Raw genomic sequence first — 16,104 nt, 5'->3', positions numbered from 1 at the left:
AATAATTCTGCCAAAAATACAAATCACTGAGGCCACAGGTTGCTGTTTTTTTTTTGAGCGTGTCACATGGCTGCAATTGGCATATACCTTTTAAAGAAACCATTTATTTTTAATGTTTTAGTGACTGTTCAAGAGCCAGATTTGCCAGTGTGGTATCAAAGTAACCTTTTTGTATATAAGCTACCAAGCTTATATACAAAAGAAAGGTTGCTAAATTCTCGTTCAGTGCTACTTCCTCAGATGTAATATTTTTTTTGCTTGCCTACAAAATAAGTTATAAAATGTATTTAATTAGTCCAAGCTGTTATGTTACAGTCAGCTTCTAAGTGTATTTTCCTTTTTTATTGTTTTTGTTATTTTTGATGTTTTTTTCAAGGAACTATGTAATTTCTGTTATGTTTGTTTCTTATTGAGCATTTATGTACTGTGTCTTTAAGTGTTCTCTCATTCCTGCACTGGTAATCGGAAAGTTGCTGGTTCAAATCCCGTAAATGCCAGAAGTGACTCTACTCTGTTGGGCCCCTGAGCAAGACCCTTAACCTGCAATTGCTTCGTCCTGGGTATGACGTTAATCTGCATCCATCCCTGCAAGTAGGCCCTCCAACCTGCAAGAAAAACCTGGGGGTTAGTGGCAGAATTGATACTCCAGCCACTGTAAAAAACTTAACACTGTTCCTCACACCATTCTACCTGAACTAGTGTGGTGCTGAGGTGTCACCTATTGCATGACTGCACTCGGGTCTTAATCTGGGATCCTGAGTTGATTTGTCATGTGGTGGCTGCGGCAATGTACTGTATCAGCGCGTGTTCCTAACCTCTTATTCCTTTTGTTGAGTCGGTGGAACTTCCAAGAGGCGGGGCCATCCTGATATCACTGCTGAAGGACTGCCCCTTAGCCTTTATATTCTGAGGTCGGTGCTTCAGTAGTTCAGTAACATTCAGAGAATGAACAATGTAAATATTATATTTGTGTTTCTTTACTTTTATATAAAATTTCTTGCATTTATAAATATTAACTTGTTGGAATTGTCTTATCAAGCCAGAAAAATGCCAGAAATTTTGTATAATTTTATGAATATTTAAATCCTGTTCCCCTTTTGGGTCTGTGCAGGCCAAATGTTGCCTATAAAGTTGGCTGCCTGGGTTGAGGCCTCTCTTAGGCAGTCTAATGGAGGACTTGACCTGGTGGGGAGGTCTTTTGGAGGCTTCACACCCCTTTTTACTAACAACAACATATGTTCTGTCGCCCTACTGACACAACCCTTTTAAAAGGTAAGAAAAATCTAATTAAGGTAAATACATCACCATATTTTTCTGACAATAACACATTGACTTTCATCTGTTTTATAATATAAAGTTTATTCTAAATCTGTTATGATGTTTGCTGGAAAGTCTGTGCATGCTACAATTGTGATTGATTGAGAAATTCACATCCTCTAGTACTCATTTTTGATGATGGAATAACAAAGGATGGACTAAATATGTAGTCTTTAAGCAAGAAAAAAGAAAAAGCAGAATATCAAACTAACTGATCACCATAACACAATATGCAAATCACACTTCACAGTCGAAACACGAATAGCTTTACTTACTGATTGCCTTAAAGTCCTTTACCTTATCTAACTACCACTGCCTGCAAAGTTTATTTTTATATATAAAACCTGGACAAGAGCAACACTGCGATGCCATCTTAAATAGTCACAGTAATTACATTGTCTCCATACAGTGCCTATAAGCATTTCTGATGCCATCACAAAGAGATTTTGTGACTTGTTTAATGTTTAAAAACTAGGAGAGAGACATAACAAAGCCACATTTCATTAACTTGCTAAAAAGTCCTACTTGTGTCTTTTACCAAGGCAGCAACAAAAAACAAGTCAAGAAGCAAAGCAAGAGGTCTGACATCAAAATTCTTTTAAATAATCACATCAACAGACAGATTTTTCTTAGGGCAGCGTTTCCCAATCTGTGGGCCGTGGCTGTCTCTGGACAAAGCACCACAAAACCCACGCTCCACCCCACCCCCACTCCAACGACTGCACTTGACTCATAGTAGCAGCATTGCAGAAGAATTGCAGTCGATCCTGGATGACCTCCCCAAGCCCTGCTCTGATGGTTGTGATAGATTCATCAAGGAGATAAAGTATTGACGATTACACTTGATTCATCTAAATCTTTGCTGATCGCACAGTATTCTCACCCTCCTCGCTTTGACGATCACGCTCAATTTACCTAGAGGGACCATCCCACTCCCTTCATTCAGATGATCGCACTAAATTCATGGAGGTGGTCGTGAACATGTCATGTCACCACAAAGGTTGGGAAACACTGCTATAGGGTACACTATAGGAATTCTAAGAAAGGTGTTAAAATATTCCAACAATAACCCACTGCACATAGCACAAAACAGTTACCCTCAGTGAGTTCTCCAAGTATAAAAACCCTAATGTACATAAGGCAAAGGAGCAATATAAATGCAAACAAAAAATAATAACATCATCACAAGACTTGTTGCCAGCGATGAAAGAACCAAGATAGAATAGAGAACTCAAAAAAGTAATGTGAAAAATTATTTACAATTCAAGAATGAGGTCCCAAAACTGCACCCTTTAAAAATGACTAATAATTATAAGAACTACATTACTTACTAAGTTAAAGCAATGAACCTTTAGGTAGGGTTTAAATGATGAGACTGATTGGTTGTCCCATATAAAAGTTCATCGCTCCACATCTGTGGGGCCTTAGAGGTGACGACTCAACCTCCCACTGTAATTTTTATTATTCTTTCACGTTGCAATCAAAATGTGTATTTTAAATACATTCTGTAAAAGGGAAATTATTTCAAACTTTATGTAAAAAATTCTGAACATTCATTTTATATTCGACCTAAACTCAACTGGAAGTCATTGTAGAGATGAAAGAGAAGGGGTTATATGTTCGTATTTCTTAGTTTTAGTAGTGCGCCTTCAAGTGAAAGTTATGAATTGAGTAGCCTATGAATTGTAATAGTCAGCTCTAATTGAAATAAAAACATGGATTAACCTTTTTGCATCCTAAATAGAGAGAAAACTGTTTCCTTATTTCTTATCCGGAAAAGCAAGGTTTGGATAACGCACTAGTATGTGTGCTAAACAGTAGACAAAGACACAGCATTTCTAAATTTGGCATTTACAGCAAACAGTTAAAATTAACAATCATCAGTGTCACTGTAATTTGTACATTAAATAACTTTGCAGACATATATGTTATATTTTTTTGTAATACTTACATTTGATTAAGTTGGCATTTTCCACTCAGTTCAATGGGTTTCATATATTTTTTAAACAACTGGAGCACTGGCAGATTAAATGACTTACTTTGGGTCACACAATGAACCAGTGGGCTCTGGACCCTTATGGTTTGAAGTCCAAAGTCTGATTCACTAGACTATACTGCTCCACTTTTATTTAGCAAAATACTCCACCCAGTGCACTTTAATTCATGTAAAGCCAAAGTGGCTACACCATGCAAAAAAGAGCTACAGTATGTTGGTCTTGGAAAATGAAAATACATAGCGATTTTGTTCAGTTTCTTCTTAATTAGAGTTAAATGAATATCAGCTTGAATTTATTATTTCATTCCTACACAACTATATGAGCTGTAACAAAAAGTAGCATTGTTTGGTTAAATGAATCTGTCCTCTGGTGCAGTTTTAAGAATATTTTTTTATACAAAGTATAAACTTCAGAAAGTCTTGTGCTGTGGTGCAGTGATGTTTGTGTCTTTCAAAGCTGAGAGGCTTCATTTCAATCTAGATCTGCATGTTTCATTTTATGTGTTTGCTTTTTCTGACTAATTTTCTTTCAAAGACATGCACATCAGATTACAAGCTTAGATTCCTGTCTTGTTCCCATTATTGCAAAACAGGATCTTCTCCTGAGCAATTCTCAGTTGAATTAACCAATTTGAAAACAAATGGAATGATTTTTTTTTTTGCCTTTTTTTCTAATTCACCATAAAGATTTAATAGCTGGTCATGACCGTAACCCAGCTAAGCTTGTCTGACAACAGTTTAACTTTTCCATATTAAATGTTACATACGTTTAAAACCTCCTGCTATATTTTGTTAAAAACATTTTGTATCAGTTGCAATGCCATTAGGGGTCACTTGATGGCAACAAAGGCCAATCTTTTCTGTTATAGCATTAAATATCTGGGTGAAATACTTTGAGCCTGGGTTTGGAGCAGTTCAGTATGTGCAGAACTGCAGTTTGAATTACTTCACAGTGAGCGGATATTAATGACCACCTTGTGTCTTTAACGTTTAGTAAACCTCCCACTAATATGTGACAAAACTGCTTCTTTCTGTTTGATTTCCTGAGTGTAGTACTTCCTATTCTTAAGATACATTCAGTTTTACTGTGAAAAGAGATTTTCTTCCTTTTTTAAATCCACTTTTGTGGCTTTCCAGTTAACTAAACTTGTGTTACAGTTGGCCAAATTGTAGTCCATTAACACCAGTGAAGTACAAAGTATTTTCAGAATAAATAAATAATGAAATACAATGTGTTTAAATGTATCAGATCAATCTTACTATCATTTCCCTTGGAGAGCAAAGTTACCAGGGAATTTTTCAAGTGTGTTGTGGTCATGAGGATGCCAAGATTCACACCATCTGAAGACGATGATTTATTTTATTTTACATACACACTCACATACAGACACACTAATAAAGTGGCTCTATGAATCGATAAATAATGTAGATAATAAAGTATATAGTAAGTAAATAATAATGAATAAAATTAAATAAACAACGCATATGCAAAAGCCAAACCCAGGTCTCCTGATGGCGATCATAATTTACGAACACTACATAAATGTATCCTAGATAGAGAGAAAACTATGATACACTGAGCATTAGGCAAGAAATAATCAACTCTTACGACACAGTCCAGTACAATATGGTGAGAATGAATTGAGATGCCAATTGAACAGTTTTCTGAATGTTATGAAAGTCTTGTCCTACTGTGTTCCAGTTGTTGTGTTATGATCTGTAGAAGTTAGGAGTGCTCCCTGGATGAAGACTTTAACCAACTCAAAATGAAATTGCATGAACGAGCAGGCACAGGACAAGCACAGAAATCCTGAATGAGACTATAATTCAAGGGTAATTGTATTCCAGAGGTGGGGTGAAAAGCGTAAAAACAAATATACACCAATGATTGTGATTCCATCAGTGTCTTTTTGGCTCCTTTTTATGGAAACTTTAATTATCCTTCTTCCCAGAAACCCCTAAGCAATCTGAATCTACCCAATGGTGTAATAGTACCGGTGCTGCTGAGAATTATAGGCAATTTAAATAGTGCTGCTACAAGCAATATCAATATATATAAGTCTTGGAAAGGTATTAAAACAAATAAAAGATCTATTCATGTACACCTACATCATCCTTCTCAGAGTCACTGTGAGAGAAATCCAGATAGGTGGAAAACACACATTCGTGGTTGGAGACTTCAGTAAATAAGCTAAAGCAATGCTGGAGCAGCCCAGGAAGTTTCCTGCCAGTTTTTAGATGATCAGTGTGGATGTGGTTGGATGAAAGTCGAGACTTTCAGCATTCAAAGGTCAGTTCATGGTCTTCTAAGCTCTAATATCAAGGAGCAAAGCAAATCAAAAACTGCTTATAGCAGCTTGAATCATTGTTTTCATGGCTAAATGTCATCTCTTCTTTAGATATTACCTTCAGCTGTGATTCCATAAAACGGAGAAGAAAAAAAAAACACTTTTTAGGGAAAGAAGTGAATGGTGCAATAGAATGAATACAGACCCATCCATATATGATTTACAGTACTGTACTTATAATTGAAGGATATTTCACTGCTCATGTCAAAAAACAGTATGTTTTCCTTTCCTGGGGCACAGCAGAGCAGACATGGTAACTGTGATCATACAATAGTGTGGTAAGGTCTAACTTTTTGTCTTGGAGTATCACCTCTAGGAATTTAAAAAAAGTAGTTTTTTTTATAATCTTAAAATTTTAAGTACTGAACTCTTATTCTGTCTAATTAAAGGTGATAGTTATGTGTCTACCTATTTAAAATGTTGTTTAAGGACTTTTGACAAGGCATTACAGATACGGTTTTGCTTGTGTGTGTCTTTACATTTTCCTTACATAAGCCTGTTTTCAGCCATGGCAAATGCCACTTTGCGTGCCCACTGCTTGTTCTTGTAGCATTGTTGCTGTGTAGTTACTGGAAGCTGTGGTTCTAGCATCACTGCAAGTATTGAAAATGGTGGTGCACTAACCTTGAAGTCCAAGTTTCTGGATTGTTCATTTGAAAAAAACAAACATTGTTAGTTAATTTTGAAGCCGACTTTAAGGAATAGGGCTTTTTTTTAAAATTTTTTTAATATTTAGCTCTTCAGATTGGGTTCTGACAATCTGTTGTTCCCAGACTTGCTGGCCTTTTAAACCTCTTTGTTTTTGACTTAGGAGTATTTTTCATCTTCTGCTCCTGCACTTGGTTGCCTTTTCTATCAAGCAGAACACTAGCAGAGATAAACCTGTTAGCCTGAGTTGCACTCTGCTTATTTTGAGATGTTAAATATTAAAAAAGATACAGTGCCCTACTTTTTATGAGGTTAAAAAAGGACTGGGTAGAGGAGACAAATAGACAGACAATGGTGATAAAAAACTTTTCACCATTGCTACAAAGTCATTTTTTGAAAATTAAATATGTTAGGTTGTTTTATTTGGCTTGAATCACTAGAACAATGGAATTCCTATTTGTGATTGCACTCAATATACCAAGCAAGCACAGAGTGCAATATATTTATCAGCCTGTACAGCATACAATTCACATCAGTATAACAAATACAATTAACATTTGGTAATAAATGAAATGGAAGCCATTCAGTCATTCAGAATTGGCTTAGATGTTGCTGTAAGGTTAGGTCCAATTGCCAGGTACTTGCTTTAAATGTGGCAGCAAATTTCTCAGAGCTCATCTAATCAAAAAGTCTAAATGTATCCAGCTGTATTGCAGATACACAAACATCCTAATGAAATTATGTATTTATTTTTTAAGTTATGATTGGCAAAACAAGGGAGGGAGATGGAGCTAGACGTACGTTTCAACAGAAGGAATTCACAGGAAGATTGCCAAATGTCTAGACTTGATAAAGCTTTTTCAATGAACTTCTTCCTCAGGTTAAATAAACTAATTAAATTTTTAAAGCTTAAATAAATTCTTTAAAACACAATAAAAAAGGTTTATCCAGAGATTAAAACCATCTGTTTCACTGCAAATAATGAGAGTGTCCACCCCTACACAGAGTACAGGCAGGTCTCGGGTTACAAATGAGTTCTGTTCTGCTGAGGACCATCATTACCTGATTCTGTGTGCAGGTTGGAATTTGTAGTGAAAATCCCAGTTAATGCGAAAACAACAAAGATTTTATAGATAAATGGTACGCACATATTAATAAAATGTTAGTCAAGCAATATTACTGTACTTTAAACCAAAAACATACAAGTAATTTAAACTGACACTTGGTCTTGGAGATGTCAGCATTCTGCTGTTTCTCATAATGACGCAGTATATTATGGAGGTGGAAAAGAAAAGACATAAAATCAACCACCAACCGACAACTGTGAGACATGTGCCAGCTCTGCTGAGGAATTGCCCAGGGTGTCACCTTCTCCTTTAGTGGCTATACCCCCAGGGATGGCAAGGCTTGGACTCATACTTAGGACCATGGGAATTACAAGCAACAGGTTTTACTGCTCAGCTTAAATGGCCAGCTGCCAGTCTGTGACAGAACTTACTGCGCAGCTCCTCAGACCACTGGTTATGATTGAAAGTTACATTTGGTCACACATCAAAATGAAAGCAGAGAATGATTGAATTGGAAATAGTGTAGTGACAAAATACTATGCCTTAGTATCACTGGCGACTGCTATTTACTCATCTGGATCAAGACAAATTTGCTTCTTTCTAAGTTAAATATGCAAGTCACAAGTTTAAAATTAATTGAAATTCAGTTGTAAATTAAAAATTTTTGGGGTTTTATGCGTTTGTCTGTATCTGCTAAATTGGTGTAAACTGCCATAACCCGAGATTCACCTGTATATTTTGTTTAGTTTGATCATTATAATATCTGAAAATAACAGTACAAACCAGAAACTGTTTTATGTTTGAAAATGCTATTAATTTATTATTCTCATTCAAGGTCATGGTCTGTTAAAGTGTCTCTCCCAAAAGTATTGAGTACACTGCAGAAACCAACCCTAGACAGCATGCCAATTAGTTGTAGGGTGCCCATATTCATACTTGGCAAGTTGATATTGTTACATATGGGCACTTGGGAAACATTTAAGGGCTTGGGTGTTTGCTAATGCCTTCTCTCTTTCTCCTGCTGCAGAACTGACAGCCATTCCACCTCTGAAGTTACTTCCATTGTTTGCCCACCAGGGGCCTCATGCGTAACGGTGTGCTTAGAATTCACAGTAAAGCATGGTGTAAGGGCAAAAGTGGAAATGTGCATATGCATAAAAAAAAATCCAGATGTATAAATTTGTGCGTTCGCCAACTTTCATGTTCTTCTGTTCCATAAATCCCGGTCAGCGTAAAAAGTAACGCACATGCATTTGCCTGCTGTCCCGCCCTGCTTCCTGCCAGAATTATGCCTCTTTGAATATGCAAATCAATATAAATAGCCCTTAAGCTCAGTGTTCTGTGAAAAGACAATGGCAAAAGCACGGGGGAAAATAGAAGAATTTCAGTGAATACCAAGTGAAGGCAAGGAAAAACATACTATTTGCTGGTTTAAAAAGTGGTATAAACAACAAAAGGAAGCTGATCGAGTGACATAGAGTGTCGGAAAAACTTGAAAGCTCAAGTTCACAAAGTTGAACAGTGCCCAAAATAAAAAAGAAGTCAGATATCAAAGTCGCCGTGAAAAGGCAAGTCGTAGCCCACCGTCTGAGTGTCATATGAAAGCTTATTAGGGTACAGAGAAAAGAAAAAAAATAGGGACACAGTGAGAAAAAAGCTTGAAATGTCAACATTAATCACGTAATTTATTTTGTCATTAAAGTAGAACATTATAAACTTCATCTTTAAATCATTTAATTTACTAGTTTCTCAAATACCATCATAACTAAAGTAGCACATTAAATGCTTTGTTTTGTATATGTTCTTCTATGTTCTCTATGTGTGTGAATCGCCACGTGCTTCTTAAATGGGCTCTCTCTTCATCCGACTGGACACAGAATCCATTACATTCGTGATATTACAGTTCTCTGAATAATTAAAATACTGAGATGTATACTTGATATCATTTTCATGATGATAGGAGTTAAAGCATGGTATTAAACATGGGAACACGGTGGTGCAGTGATAGTGACGAGCTGGTGCCCTGACCAGAGACTGCCTCACGCAAGATGCTTGCTGCACCATGCACGACCTTCAATGAAATAATTTTTTGCAGCAGTACTGTCTCTTTCAAACGTACTAACCCCCAATTTCTGTCCTTCCTTTTCTTTCTCCAAGTAACCAATCGCCACACAATCAGCTCTGTAATAGATGTTAAGCCATCTGTAAGCTTAGAACGCTGATTCTTCAAAACTTTAAGGAACATTAAAATATCTTCATAGTACATGTTTAAATATTATATCCATCTATGATTCCAGTGTCGTGCCAGCCCCAGCAAAAATACAGTGCGAGACAGGAACATCCCCTGAACGAGGCACCAGATTGTCGGTAGCACTGCGGCACCATGTCCTGTTTAGTTATTAACAATATAGATTATTTAAATGATGTTAACATTTTATCTGTATAATGTAATAAACATATTTTGTTGCATTTCATCTTAAAAATGATATCGTCATCATATATAAATATGTGCTTTATAAAGTGGCGCAGGTTGTGCAATATTATAGCTGTATCGCAAGTTTACAGTGAGGTAATTGTACTAATAAGTACAAATAGTTCTACAAGGAGCACTTGATGGACTGATTGAGTGCATTTAGAGTTCTTGGGATGAAACTGTTTCTGAACTGTCATGTTCCTACAGGAAAGGCTCTGAAGCGTTTGCCATTTGAGAGTAGTTCAATAGACAGCATGGCTGAGGCAGCGTGTGCTTGATGCTGTATACCGATAATTCTCTTTCCAATCAGATTGCACACTCAGATACATTGGGATAAATAGTCAGAGTGGTGCATTGAGAGGAGCAACGCTAAAGCAGCTATGGTATTTAGAATAGTTTGGCCATTCCGTGGACCATTATATTGTTACAGGTTAATTACAATTAGAAGCCTTAAACTAATAAACAATATGTGGTTAATTTCAGCGTATATGATAAAGCCGTGTCAGGGATGTGGATCTAAAAAAGAAAGGGAAACCACACTGGAAAAAAAGCACTGCTTTGATGCTGGGTGCCGCCAGTTTGCAAAACCGAGTAGAGAACTTGCGTATGCCAGGGATTTAGCTAAAATGAAAATGTGCATGGCTTATGCCAAGTTTAGGTTTAATACATCATGATTTGAGCGTGGGAGTATGTAACATTTTCGTGCATACGCACTGTTTATACATGAGGCCCCTGAACCCGCCTCTTCTTTATGACCAGCGGTTTGGCCATCTTGGATTTAGTTCTATTCTGAACTCTGCAGTTATTGACTATTTTCTTTGTTTATTTTGCAACTAATTATACAGGGTCACCAGGGTAGTGCCCAATGTATTCATGCTGTTATGTCTCCTTTTACAACATATACTAATGATAATCAATGTAAATGTAGTTAGATAGATAGATTAGATAGATACTTTAGTTAAAGTACTTCTAGTGTTTCCAAATGCATTTAATTGTTTAAACACATGTAATTGTTTAAATTACAACAAATGATACATTGTTTTAATTACATGTTGTACTTATTACATTTATTTATTTATTGAGCAATGAGTTAGCCTGGTACCAGATACACTCCAGCAGACCCTTACAACCCTCTTCAGGACCAAGGTTAGAAAATGACTGACTGATTTATTAAACATCTGTTAAAAGCTACATCTTCCCCTTGAGACAAACAAAATTTTATATACCTGTCTGTCCGTCTATAGTTACTGAAAATAAAGCACTTAAAGACGCGGTGTATCATCCTCATACCGACAATCTAGTGGAGAGGTTTAATCAGACTCTCAAGTAGATGCTTCGCAAGGTGGTCAGCTGGGATCAACTTCTCCTCCTTGTTCTCTTTGCCTATCGGGAAGTCCCACAAGCTTCTACGGGGTTCTCACCTTTTGAATTATTACACGGGTGACAACCCCGAGGTATATTGGATATTTTGAAAGAAGGCTGGGAAGGAAAGGCTCTTCCCTCTACAAATACTTTGGAAGATATTACGCAATTATGCGATAGATTTGGGAAAATCCAACCTATTCTAAAAAAGTCATATGGAAGAGGCACAAGCAGCACAGGCCCATTATTATGACCGTGGCACGATGCTCCGAGAATTCTGTCCAGGGGATCGTGTCATGGTATTAGTTCCCACCTCCCATTCTAAATTACTCACCCATTGGCAAGGCCCATATGAAATTAAGGAGAGAAAAGGATTGGTTGACTATTTGGTGAAACAACCCAATCATAGACTAAGCAAGCGGGTATATCATGTGAACTTGCTGAAGCCGTGGAAGGACAGGGCGTCAGATCCCTACTCTGCTCAGCCCTGCTCATTCTTTGCTCACTTAGACACCCTTAATTTCGGTGAGGAAGTAACATAGACAAAGATGGGAGCTGGAATCAGCTATCCTGTCCGTCTCTTAGGTGGTGAGTTAAAAACCCGGGACGACCTGGTTCTGATTGCACACTACATAGTGACTGAATCGGGGGTTATAGTCCAAGATCACCCCTATAGACTTCCTGAGACAAAGAAAGCAGAAGTGGAGCTGGAAATCAAGCAAATGCTGGAATTAGGAGTGATAAAGGAAAGTTATAGTCCCTGGTCCAGCCCAATCGTCTTGGTTAGTAAGCCTGATGGCAGTTTTAGGTTTTGCAATGACTTCCGTTGGCTTAATCAGGTCTCCCTATTTGATGCTTATCCCATGCCTTGCGTGGATGACCTCCTTGAGAGGCTTGGCCAAGGAGAATTTTTGACCACACTTAACATGACAAAGGGTTACTGGCAGATTGCTTTAACGGACTCTGTGAAGGTCAAGATGGCGTTTAGCACCCCTAACAAACACTGGCAGTATTGTGTCCTTCTATTCAGGTTACACGGGGCTCCTGCGACCTTTCCAGTGTCTTTTGGACAAAGTGCTCCGACCCCATAAAGCGTATAATGCTGCCTATCTGGATGGTGTCGTCATCTATTCTAGCACATGGATGGAGCACATACAGCAGGTCACTGCAATATTGCAGGCACTAGGAGAAGCCGGGCTTCATATCAATCCCAAGAAATGTTTCTCTGGACTGAAAGAGGCTAAATATTTGGGCTACCTGCTGGGTCGAAGTACTGTGAAACCACAGTGTTCAAAAATAGATGCCATTTTAAAATGGCCCCATCCGTGAACCAAGCGGCAGGTCCAAGCATTTGTTGGATTGACGGGGTACCACCGCCGGTTCGTACCACAGTTTTCAGAGAGAGTGTCACCCTTGACTGATCTGACAAAGAAGTGGGCCCCTAATCATGTGGTATGGACTGATATGACGGACGCTGCATCTCTGACTTAAAACAGGCTCTTACTTCAGCACCAATATTAAAACCTCCTAATTTTTCTGTCCCTTTTATTCTCCAGATGGACGCTTCGGACACAGGCCTGGGGGCCATGCTGAGCCAAAGCGTCGATGGTGTTAGACACCCAGTCATGTACCTGGGCCTGAAACTGTTGGATCAGGAGACCAGGTATGCAGTGGTGGAAAGGGAAACCTCTTGTGCCGGGAGTTCACTCTGGTGACGGATCATGCACCCCCCTTCAGTGGATGGCCCTTCACAAAGAGTTGAATCCTTGGGTCACTAGGTGGTTTCTTGACCTCCAACAATACAAGTTTTCCCTTATTCATTGTAAGGGTTCTCTCTTGTGCCCACGACCTCTTGGTGCAGTACGCCCAACCTAATGGGTCTAGACTGATGGGGGAACACTTGTCACACTAAATAATTGTAATAAAATATGTAACCGGGGGGCAGAGGAGTGCACTGACTGTCTTTCTCAGTCCCCTACAGACCTTTACTGAGAAATCCTGCAAAGTTCCAGCACCTCAGAAGACATCACTTCTGGTGCTGGCCCCTTTGCTGACGTCGGTCATCTCCCCCTTCCCCTTCAGAAAGTCCAAGTTTGTCATTTTGTGGGCAAAATAGAACACAGCAGCATGTGGACCTTCTCCTTCCCATAATTTCTTGGGGCAGGTCACGTGTGTCCCTTCAGTGAATGTATGCAATGATGTGTCTTTACTCGGAAGTCCGTTGAGATGGCCACCTTCGGGCTCGAGGTAATTGCCGTCCTTTTGGCTCCTCTCCGGATCTTCTTCATCTGAGAGGTACGTGCTAGGAACAAACTTTATTAAGTCAAACCAATTCATTGTTTTTCCTCTGGCATGTACCTTATTCTGGATGTGATGATCCGGCGAGGTTTTTTCCCGAAGATGATTGCCTCTTGTCGTCTCTTCACCAACGTCGATACTTCCGGGTCTGACATTGCTGATCTGTATGGCCTTATTCTTCCCCACGACGGACTGGCTAATGGGTTTGGCGGTGCCTGTGTGTTGTGACGCTGTCTTGCGGGTTGTGGGCACAGAAATTTTTCCAGGTTTTCTGCCAAACAGACAGCTAGAAAATCCTGCTGACTATGCCACTGTGACACTAGAGGGCACTGTCGCTCCTTAAAACCCACAGACAAACGTCCAAGACACCAAGTAAAAGCACTAGAAATAATTTGAATTCTTTTCTTCTTGATATATTGTGCTTTAAGCACCTCCACCACCACAATGCACAAATCAAAAATCAATAATCAATAAATCAATCTTCCTCTCCCAGCAGCTCCGTCGCTCTACCTCCCAACTCCGGCTCAGCTTGCTGGGTTTCCCATAGTCCTTTAAATAGTCCTTGACCCGGATGTGCTCCTGTCCTTCTGACCATGTGATTCAATAGCACTTCCAGGTCAGATGAAGACTTATATTTTTTCTTCAGCCAGGGAGTACTTCTGTTCTTCCATCCCTGTGATTTGGGAGTACTTTCGGGCTACCGGGAAAAATGAAAACCCCCATGTCTCCTTGCAGCATCCCACGATGGTACCCACTGCACTCAGCAGAGCTGTGAAGCCGAACTCCATCTCCCATTGTGCTCTGCGGGAATCCTGGGCACCTCCATGCTGCAAGGAAGATACCATCTAGCAGCCTGGATGTGTTGGTCGGTATGAGCTGCCTGCCGCTCATCACTATATATATATATAAACTAGCAAAATACCCGCACTTCGCAGCGGCAAAGTACTGCCTTAAAATTTTTATTAAGAATAAAATTAAACCTTTTTAAACTGAGGGATAATATACCAATAATTATTTGTTAAGGAACTCTTTGTATACCACATTGTGAGTTCGGCCTTCCGGTTGTAATATGACCAAGCTGTGCGCTGAGCTTACTCTTGAGCATGAGTTTCATGGTTTGTTTCAATTACGACAGTATTTGTAGGACTTGTGTTGAAGAGACATTCGGCATCTGTCAAGCATTGTAAGTATAAAACCGATTTCATCGATAACTTCACACCCAGCTTTTGAGAGTTTAAACATTCATAAACATCAAATTGTCCACTACTGAAATTGTCACCTGTGAATCTAAGATGTTGAAGAGGCATTGGCAGTTGTCGAAAGGGGTAAAATATTTGGTCATTTCGGTACACTTCAAAGCAACAACCGAACAATTCCGCGGCAGCCATCAACTCACATGCAGATGCATAGGTGAAGGGCTTAAGCATTTCACTCTTATAGTGCTCCTGTGTAGTATAATTATCTCCTGTACCATCATCAATCCACACCTTGAACCTGTCCCAGTCATTCAATACATAAGACACAATGTTCCTCCGGATATCAAGAGTGAGCCTGATATGGCCGTGCAATATGTAACAAAGAGAATGGAAAAGTAGGTCCCATCTCCGGGCATGGAAACCACTCGGTAAGTGACAGTTCTTTGATCAATGGTAATCACCTCGATAGACATATTAATGGGGGTACGGTTGGAATGATAAAGGAAATGGGTACCTGAACAATGTAAAGTAAGTCTAAAATACCTACACAATAAATATAATCGTAATAAATGAACAATAAAACAGCGGAGAAGCCGTGAATTAAATAAAAAGGCTGTAGTTATCAGCAGGGAGACGTGAATCCCGTGGTGAAGCAAGGAAGGGAATATAGAGACTGGAGCGATGGACAGCCTTATATAAGCAGGCAGCCAACAACGTGGAAGGCGTTGGGATGGGGGACCCAACGCCGCCTCACACGTGACCGAGCTGCAGGCTATGAACGATATATGTAATGCGTAAGTAGGATTCAGTTAGCGTTGGGAACCCGCGTGCAAATTTCTTGAAGATGGGCCCATAAGTAACAAAGATCGTTGAAAAGTTCAATATGGCGGCCGACAGTGGCGTCATACCACTGAAATAAGTACGTACATCGGTTTCGGTTAGTGCAGGGAAGCCGCCTACCAAATTTTGTGAAGATGGGGCCATAAATAAGAAAGTTCAACATGGCGAACGTTGTCAACCGTTATGACCGTTACGCGTAGAATTTCGAAATGAAACCTGCTTAACTTTTGTAAGTAAGCTCTAAGGAATGAGCCTGCCAAATTTCAGCCTTCTACCTACACGGGAAGTTGGAGAATTAGTGACGTTGGAAAGTTCAATATGGCAGCCGACAGTAGCGTCATACCATCGAAATAAATCTGCCATGTTGAACTTTCTTATTTATGGTCACATCTTTACGAAATTTGGTAGGTGGCTTCCCTGTACTAACCGAAACCGATGTACATACAGTGGTGTGAAAAACTATTTGCCCCCTTCCTGATTTCTTATTCTTTTGCATGTTTGTCACACAAAATGTTTCTGATCATCAAACACTTTTAACCATTAGTCAAATATAACACAA

This window comes from Polypterus senegalus, chromosome 5, assembly GCF_016835505.1.
Source record: "Polypterus senegalus isolate Bchr_013 chromosome 5, ASM1683550v1, whole genome shotgun sequence".
Lineage (NCBI taxonomy): Eukaryota > Metazoa > Chordata > Cladistia > Polypteriformes > Polypteridae > Polypterus > Polypterus senegalus.
The sequence above is the reverse complement of the archived record's forward strand: the minus strand, read 5'-3'. Positions refer to the sequence as shown.